Source organism: Hordeum vulgare, chromosome 4H (genome assembly GCF_904849725.1).
Source record: "Hordeum vulgare subsp. vulgare chromosome 4H, MorexV3_pseudomolecules_assembly, whole genome shotgun sequence".
Classification (NCBI taxonomy): Eukaryota; Viridiplantae; Streptophyta; class Magnoliopsida; order Poales; family Poaceae; genus Hordeum; species Hordeum vulgare.
In genome coordinates, this window is record NC_058521.1 from 3,481,299 (window position 1) to 3,490,938 (window position 9,640).

Sequence of the window (9,640 nt, forward strand, 5' to 3'; positions counted from 1 at the left end):
GGGAGAACGGGCCGGGCCAGCCCATTCTAATATTGAAAAATGTATGTGAATTTGAAAAAATGTTCTTGAGTTAAAAATATTGAAAAATGTTTGTGCATTTGAAAAGCATTCATTGGAAGGTGATGACTAAATACGTGATTATGCATAATATGATTGTAAAAGATGATGATGATGGGTTCCACATCGGTCAGAATTGTAGCTACTCAAACTTTATAATGGGATACTTCGCCGTACTTGAGATCTCAAGAACAAAGAAGCACAACATGTGGTCAAACTTTAAGAGATGTCCTAGACTACGAACCAACATGTGGTTGGATGGCTAAAGGGACTGTGGCATCCCCAGTCTATTAGGATTCAAGTCTTGGTGCTCACATTTATTTCTGTAATTATAATGGATACTAGGGATCAAACCTGGCCACAAGCATAGCAAAGTCATAGCAACATCAATCTCACAACATAACTGATAAAAGGGATCAAACCGTAAGAAAACTAACTCGATTACATGATAGATCTCATCCAACTCATCACCATCCAGCAAGCCTACGATGGAATTACTCACGAACGACGGAGAGAATCATGAAATTGATGATGACGAGGGCGTCGATTGCCCTCTCGAGGAAGAACACGAGGTGGCGGCGGCTTCGTATCTTAAAACGCGATGAACTCTTCTCTCTAATTTTTTTCTCCCCGAATAGGAATATATAGGAATGGAAACGAGGTCGGAGGAGCCACATGGGCTCCACAAGCCTCGGGGCGCGTCCTAGGGGGTCGCGCCCTGCAGGCTTGTGGCCATGTGGTGGCGCCTCTCCATTCGATTCTTTCGTCAATATTTTTTATTGAATCCAAAATATTCTACATAAATTTTCAGGTCAATCCGAAAACTTTTGTTTATGCACAAAAATAACGCCAAGGCAATTCTGCTGAAAACAGCGTCAGTCCGGGTTAGTTCCATTCAAATCATGCAAATTAGAGTCCAAAACAAGGACAAAAAAGTATGGAAAAAGTGCGTTATAGCCCACGAAATTTGCCCGAAACGAAAAAACACCGAGTTTTCTCGATGTCTCGATAGGCGTGCACAGGCTTCATGGAGCATCAAAAATAAATCCGTAACCCCAAAATAGTGCGTTATAGCCCACGAAACTAGCCTGAAACGACAAAAACAATGAGTTTCTGTGACGTCTCAATAGTCATGGACAAGGTTCATGGAGCATCAAAAATCGACACGGGACCCCAAAACTATGCGCAATAACCCACGACACTTGCCCGAAATGACAAAAACAACGAGTTTTTGCGATGTCTCGATAGTCGTACACACGGTTCATGGCGCATCAAAAATTGACCCGGGATCCCAAAACAATGCGCAATAGCCCACTGTTGGGGCATAGTTTATGCCTAAGTAATTTTGGTGATTGATGACAGTACCGTAAAGGACTAACCGTGTGTGTTAAGGTTTCAGATAACACACGTCAACGGCACAAGACGACTCGTCTCCTCATTCATGGAACGGAAGCACGGCGCTCTCTACGATTCTCTTTATTTGAGTCATAGGAAAGCCGTACTATTAAGAGGGATCCGTAGTGGAAAGGTTTGGGTGGAATCTATCTTTGCACGCGCACACTTCACATATTCACCCCTACCTTCATCTTTGGTGCGGCCCCCGCCACTTTGTTTCTTGTCTCTTTGCAAAATGGTCCCCAGCGGAAGTACCGCTAGACTGCTAGCGGTAGTACCGCTGCAGCCAGCGGTAGTACCGCTAGCTGGCGGTAGTACCGCCCCTGGTTAGCGGTAGTACCGCTCCAGGAGCTTAGTACCGCTTGCCTAGCGGTTGTTCGTGGACGGACCTTTTTGCGAAGACTTTCTTGGCGGTAGTAGTGCTTTTGCACTACCAGGGGTCCAGCGGTAGTACCGCTGGGGTCAGCGGTAGTACCGCTGGAGTCTCAGCGGTAGTACCGCCAGGCGGCGGTAGTACCGCCCCTGGTCAGCGGTAGTACCGCTGGAGTGCCAGCGGTACTACCGTTGCAGCCAGCGGTAGTACCGCTGGAGCTCGGGCAGAGAGTGGGAATACGGTCTAATTTCCCCCCCCCACTATATAAAGGGTTCTTCTAGCCGAGGAACTCTATCTCTTACCTCTCTAAGCTCCATTGTTACGCCCCAAGCTCAAAAGTGCCTGATCTCTCTCCTTAGCCAATCAAACTTGGTGATTCTTTAGGGATTGGTTGAGAAGGCCTAGATCCACACTTCCACCAAGAGAAAAGTTGATTCCCCCACCAATCCCTTGCGGATCTTGTTACTCTTGGGTGTTTGAGCATCCTAGACGGTTGAGGTCACCTCGAAGCCATATTCCATTGTGGTGAAGCTTCGTGGTCCAGTTGGGAGCCTCCAAGCTTTGTGTGGAGTTGCCCCAACCTTGTTTGTAAAGGTTCGGTCGCCGCCTTCAAGGGCACCTATAGTGGAATCACGGTACCTTGCATCGTGCGAGGGCGTAAGGAGAATACGGTGGCCTTAGTGGCTTTTTGGGGAGCATTGTGCCTCCACACTGCTCCAACGGAGACGTACTTCCTGTCAAAGGGAAGGAACTTCGGTAACACATCCTCATCTCCATCGGTTCCACTTGTGGTTATCTCTATCTTTTACTTTTAATTTTCTTATGCTTGTGACTATATCTTACTTGTCTTAATGTTGGGGAACGTCGCATGGGAAAACAAAATTTTTCCTACGCGCACGAAGACCTATCATGGTGATGTCCATCTACAAGAGGGGATGAGTGATCTACGTACCCTTGTAGACCGTACAGCAGAAGCGTTAGTGAACGCGGTTGATGTAGTGGAACGTCCTCACGTCCCTCGATCCGCCCCCCGAACTATCCCGCGATCAGTCCCACGATCTAGTGCCGAACGGACGGCACCTCCGCGTTCAGCACACGTACAGCTCGACGATGATCTCGGCCTTCTTGATCCAGCAAGAGAGACAGAGAGGTAGAAGAGTTCTCCGGCAGCGTGACGGCGCTCCGGAGGTTGGTGATGATCTCGTCTCAGCAGGGCTCCGCCCGAGCTCCGCAGAAACGCGATCTAGAGGAAAAACCGTGGAGGTATGTGGTCGGGCTGCCGTGGAAAAGTCGTCTCAAATCAGCCCTAAAACCTCCGTATATATAGGTGGGAGAGGGGGGCCTTGCCTTGGGGCTCAAGGATCCCCAAGGGGGTCGGCCGAGCCAAGGGGGGAAGGTCTCCCCCCCAAACCGAGTTGGATTTGGTTTGGTGGGTGGGAGTCCTTCCTTCCCTTCCCAGCTCCTCCTTTTTTTTCTCTTTGATTTTTCTTCCAATGCGCATAGGGCCCTTTTGGGCTGTCCCACCAGCCCACTAAGGGCTGGTGCGCCACCCTCAAGGCCTATGGGCTTCCCCGGGGTGGGTTGCCCCCCCGGTGAACTCCCGGAACCCATTCGTCATTCCCGGTACATTCCCGGTAACTCTGAAAACCTTCCGGTAATCAAATGAGGTCATCCTATATATCAATCTTCATTTCCAGACCATTCCGGAAACCCTCGTGACGTCCGTGATCTCATCCGGGACTCCGAACAACATTTGATAACCAACCATATAACTCAAATACGCATAAAACAACGTCGAACCTTAAGTGTGCAGACCCTGCGGGTTCGAGAACTATGTAGACATGACCCGAGAGACTCCTCGGTCAATATCCAATAGCGGGACCTGGATGCCCGTATTGGATCCTACATATTCTACGAAGATCTTATCGTTTGAACCTTAGTGCCAAGGATTCATATAATCCCGTATGTCATTCCCTTTGTCCTTCGGTATGTTACTTGCCCGAGATTCGATCGTCAGTATCCGCATACCTATTTCAATCTCGTTTACCGGCAAGTCTCTTTACTTGTTCCGTAATACAAGATCCCGCAACTTACACTAAGTCACATTGCTTGCAAGGCTTGTGTGTGATGTTGTATTACCGAGTGGGCCCCGAGATACCTCTCCGTCACACGGAGTGACAAATCCCAGTCTTGATCCATACTAACTCAACTAACACCTTCGGAGATACCTGTAGAGCATCTTTATAGTCACCCAGTTACGTTGCGACGTTTGATACACACAAAGTATTCCTCTGGTGTCAGTGAGTTATATGATCTCATGGTCATAGGAACAAATACTTGACACGCAGAAAACAGTAGCAACAAAATGACACGATCAACATGCTACGTCTATTAGTTTGGGTCTAGTCCATCACGTGATTCTCCTAATGACGTGATCCAGTTATCAAGCAACAACACCTTGTTCATAATCAGAAGACACTGACTATGTTTGATCAACTGGCTAGCCAACTAGAGGCTTGCTAGGGACAGTGTTTTGTCTATGTATCCACACATGTAAATGAGTCTTCATTCAATACAATTATAGCATGGATAATAAACGATTATCTTGATACAGGAATTATAATAATAACTATATTTATTATTGCCTCTAGGGCATAATTCCAACACTTAATAGCTCTCGTTGTTAGCTTCTTAAGGGTTCACCTCATTGTTGTATTATTTGTGAACCCGTATGTTGTTTACCTTAACTTGCTAAGATTAACTAAAAAGTGGTCGTTGTCTATTCACCCCCCCCTCTAGCCAACCATATCGATGCTTTCACCCACAAAACTGGCCCGGAATGACAAATCAATGAGTTATTGTGATGTCTTGATAGTCGTACACAGGGTTCATGGCGCATCAAAAATCGACCCGGAACCCAATACAGTGCGGTATAGCCCACGAAATAGGCTCGAAACGACAAACACATCAATTTTTGTGATGTCTCGATAGCCGTGCACAGAGTTCATGGAGCATCAAAAATCGTCCCGGGACCCCAAAATAATGCGTTATAGCCCACGAAACTGGCCGTAATGACAAAAACACCGAGTTTTTGTGACGTCTCGATAGCCGTGCACAAGGTTCATTGAGCTTCAAAACTCGATCTGGGACCCCAAACGAGTGCATTATAGCCCATGAAACTTGCCCGAAACGACAAAAACACCGAGTTTTCTCGATGTCTCGATAGCCATGCACACGGTTCATGGAGTATTAAAATTAACCCGGAACCCCCAAAAGAGTGCGCTATAGACCACGAAACTGGCCCGAAACGACAAAAATAACGAGTTTCTGCGACGTCTCGATAGCCCTGCACAAGGTTCATGAAGAATAAAATATCGACCTCGGACCCCAAAACAGTGCGTAGCCCACGAAACTAGCCCGAAATGACAAAAAAAAAGAGTTTTTGCGACGTCTCGATAGTCGTGCACAGGGTTCATGGAGCATCAAAAATTGACCCAGGATCCCGAAACAATACGCTATAGCCCACGAAGCTGGCCTGAAATGAAAAAAAAACATGTTTTTGCAACGTCTCGATAGCCGTGCATAGGGTTCATGTACCATCAAAAATTGAACCGGGACCCCAAAACAATGCGCTATAGCCCACGAAACTGACCCGAAATGACAAAAACAACGAGTTTTTGCGATGTCTCGATAGTCGTGCAGAGGGTTCGTGGAGCATCAAAAAGTGACCCAGGACCCCAAAAAGTGTGGCCCACGAAATAGGCTCGAAACGACAAAAACATCAAGTTTTTGCGATGTCTCGACAGCCGTGCACAGAGTTTATGGAGAATAAAAAATTGACGCGGGCCCCCAAAACAGTGTGTTAAAGCCCACGAAAGTGGCCCGAAACTACAGAAACACCGAGTTTTTGCGGCGACTCGATATCCATGCACATGGTTCATGGAGCACCAAAAATTGATCCGGGACCCAAAAACAATGCGTTATAGCCCACGAAACATGCCCGAAACGACAAAAACACCAAAAAAAATCGATGTCTCGATAGTCATGCACAGGGTTCATGGAGCATCAAAAATCAACACGGAATCCCAAAACAGTGCGCTATAGACCACGAAACTAGCCCGAAACAACAAAAACAACGAGTTTCTGCGTCGTGTCGATAGCCGTGCACACGGTTGATGGAGAATTAAAAATCGACGCGGGACCCCAAAATAATTCATTATTGCCGGCGAAACTCGTCCGAAACGACAAAAACAGCGAGTTTTTGCGACGTCTCGATAGTTATGCACAGGGTTCATGGAGCATCAAAAATTGACCCAGGACCCCAAAACAATGCGCTATAACCCACGAAACTAGCCCGAAATGACAAAACAACGAGTTTTTGCGACGTTTCGATAGCCGTGTACAGGGTTCGTGGAGCGTCAAAAATTGACCAGGTACGCCAAAACAGTGCGCTATAGACCACGAAACACGCTCGAAATGACAAAAACACCAGGTTTTGACGACGTCTCGATAGTCGTCCACACGATTCATGGAGCATCAAAAATCTAACCGGGATCCCAAAACAATGTGTTATAGCCCAAGAAACTCGTGCGAAACGAAAAAACAACGAGTTTTTGCGATGTCTCGATAGTCATGTACATGGTTCATGGAGCATCAAAAATCGAACCGGGACCCCAAAACAATGCGTTATAGCCCACGAAACTGAACCGAAATAACAAAAACAACGAGTTTTTGCGACGTCTCGATAACCGTGCACATGGTTCCTCACATCGCTTAGCGCACAAGTAGTACACTTTCAACTCAGCTACTACCTATTTTTTTTTCTGAATGATATTAGTTCAAGTTTTGCCTATATCTGGTTTAGAAGAATTTGAATTCAAAATTCAATTATAAAATTTATATGAAATATGTTCGGTATTTCTTGGTAATTATGGTAACCGAGAATTATTGAAATTTTTCCATTTGGAATCCAAAACCTTGACGTCATGAGCATGTGGCTTGTATCATTTGCGCTGTCATATAGCCAAAATTAAAAGGGCCAGGTTTAGTTGTGCTCTGTGCGTGCCAACGCTGTGGCTGCAAGAAAAAGTTTGTTGGTTTGTAGATATATCCGATACTACTAATCTACTACTGCACATAAACCCAATATTTTCTAGTTTATCACACAATCTATTGTGTTGACAACCATGATAGAAAATGACATTGATACTATTGTGACATCGGAAGTATGTCATGGATGTCCGCAGGGTATGTGTAAACTCTATACTTGGTTTGGTCTAAGGTATGTTTGGTTGATAACCAAAGTCAACTCTACCATTCTTCTGAGCAAATTATAATAAAAAGTGTCCAATACCAAGCTTGCTTAGATATTTACCGAACTCATTAGTACACCTAGTCCGTGCCCTTCCATATTCTGCGTGTAATGCGGCATAGGATGAGCAAACATGCGGAAATCCCTATTTGACGCTCTCTGTGTCGCCCTATCGACGCTTCACACAAGCGCACCCAGCTAGCGTTTGGGAATGGGTCGGGCCATTTATATGCCAACATCTCCGATTTTCGGAACCTTCTATAGGTTTCCAACCAGTTTTTTCCAGTTTTAGGAACTTTTAAAGATTCCGTGAACCGTTTTTTCTTTTTTTTATTATTTTTTTTCTTTTTTTTCTGTTTCTGTTTTAAAAAAGTTCTAGATTTGCAAAAAAAAATTGGAATATGAAAAAATGTTTTGAAATTTGAAAATTATTCCGGAATTTTAAAAAATGTTCTAGAATTTAAAAAATGTTCCGGAATTTATAAAATGTTTTAAAATTCGAAAAAATGTTCCGGAATATAGCAAAATGTTCTGAAATTTTAAAAAATGTTCCCGATTTTTAAAAAATATTCTGATATTTTTATTAAAATGTTTCAGATTTTTCAAGAAAAATGTTCCAAAATTGAAAACTGTTCCAGAATTTAAAACATATTCAGGATTTTAAAAAATGTTCCCGAATTCGAAAAAGTGTTTCGGAATTGCACAAATGTTCAGGAATTTAGAAAAAATTTCAGAAATTTGAGAAATCGTTCCAGAATCTTAAAAAAAATCTGACATTTTTAATAAAATGTTTCGGATTTTTGAACTGCTGGTCGCTAACTGGTCGTTAGATATTTTTTGTGGTCTCCAGATTCGCTGTTGGTCGCTAACTTGGAACGGCCTCCATTTATCTCTTGTGCGTGCGGCCAGCAACTTGCCACAGAGAGCGGCAGATGGGACCTCCCCAAACATGCACCCTCCCCAATCATATTTAGGCTAAGTCCGCTTCCATTTATCTCTTGTCGCTGGCACGAGTAGGTTCCGTTGGTTTTATCTTTTGTTGCTATTTTATTTTTTAGATTAGATTTTATATTTTTTTTTTGGTCCTTATATTTTATATATAATTTCCATTTTATTTTCTGTTTGTATTCTTTATGTTTTCCTTTCTTTTATTGTTTGTCTATTTTTCACGTTTCTTTTTCATTTGTATTGTAATTTTTATTTCTTATTCTCTAGTGACTTTTTGTTTTAAAAAATATGTTTCTTTAGGCCAACATTCTTTACTTTTGATGAACAGTTTATAGAATACACACGCATTTATCGAATTCAAAAATACTATAAAAATGAAACTTTCAGATATTCGCAAACACATTAATATAAATTAGTGATTGTTTGAAACAAAATTGGGATTTACTTTAAAACAAACGTGCACCCATCCCTATCTTTCTAGGCCAGGCCCATTTCCATTTCTCGCATGTCGCTCGCACTAGTTCGTTCGCTGATTTCTTTTCATCTGTGAGTTGTTTTGTGTAGGTTGTGGTACTCCCCGTGCTCCAATGTGGACAAAAAAGTTTTAAAATGTTCTAAAATAATTTGGAAGAAATATAATTGTTCACAAGGAATGTCACTACATTACCCAAAAATTTCTGGTCCAAAATCAGAATGTACATTAAGATAAATAAAAAGGAAATCTAGATCTGGATAGTCGCAATGTCGCTTTTGTCTATGTTTTACACTATTCATGCTAGATTTTACATTTTTGTTTCTTAATGTGTGTTTTGAGTTTGGACCTGAAATTTTTAGACCTTGTACTCACATTCATTATAGATATTCACATTTTTTCCGAATTTTTTGAAGCATGTAAAAAATGTTTTTTTGACTCTGGAGTACTGGGAGTACCCCAAAGCTGGGAGCACCAGATACTTTCCCGTTTCGCCTATGCGACTACAGATCTTATTTGCAACCCGTAGACACGACTGGGTTGACCAAAGTGTCCTTGCTTTGCTGGCTATTATTCTTTTTTCTTGGTTTCCTGTTTTCCCATTTTTTCTTCCGTTTCTTTTTATTCTAGATTTAGTTCTTGTTTTATCTTTCGTATTTGTTTTCCACTTTTTCCTTTTTTGGTACCTTTTAAATATACAGTGAATTTTTTTTGTAATATAATATGAATTATTTTCTGAATATACAATACATTTTCTTAGTATACTGTGAATATTCTAAATATTAGCACTGAAACATTTAGTGATATACGATGAAATTTTGTGTTGTATACATCCAATTTTTTTAATACACATTTCAAAGTTTTAAATACATGATGAATTTTTTTGATATACACTGTACTTTTTTCTTATATACGATGTACATTTATGTTTTACTCATCGAACATTTTGTTGCTACACATTGATCAGGTTTTTGTACATGGTGAACTTTTTCTAACATACAGTGAACCTTTTTACAACACGTACTAGTAAATTTTCTAAAGTATACATTTCTATTTCTTATAGGATTTTAAATATCTAACTCAA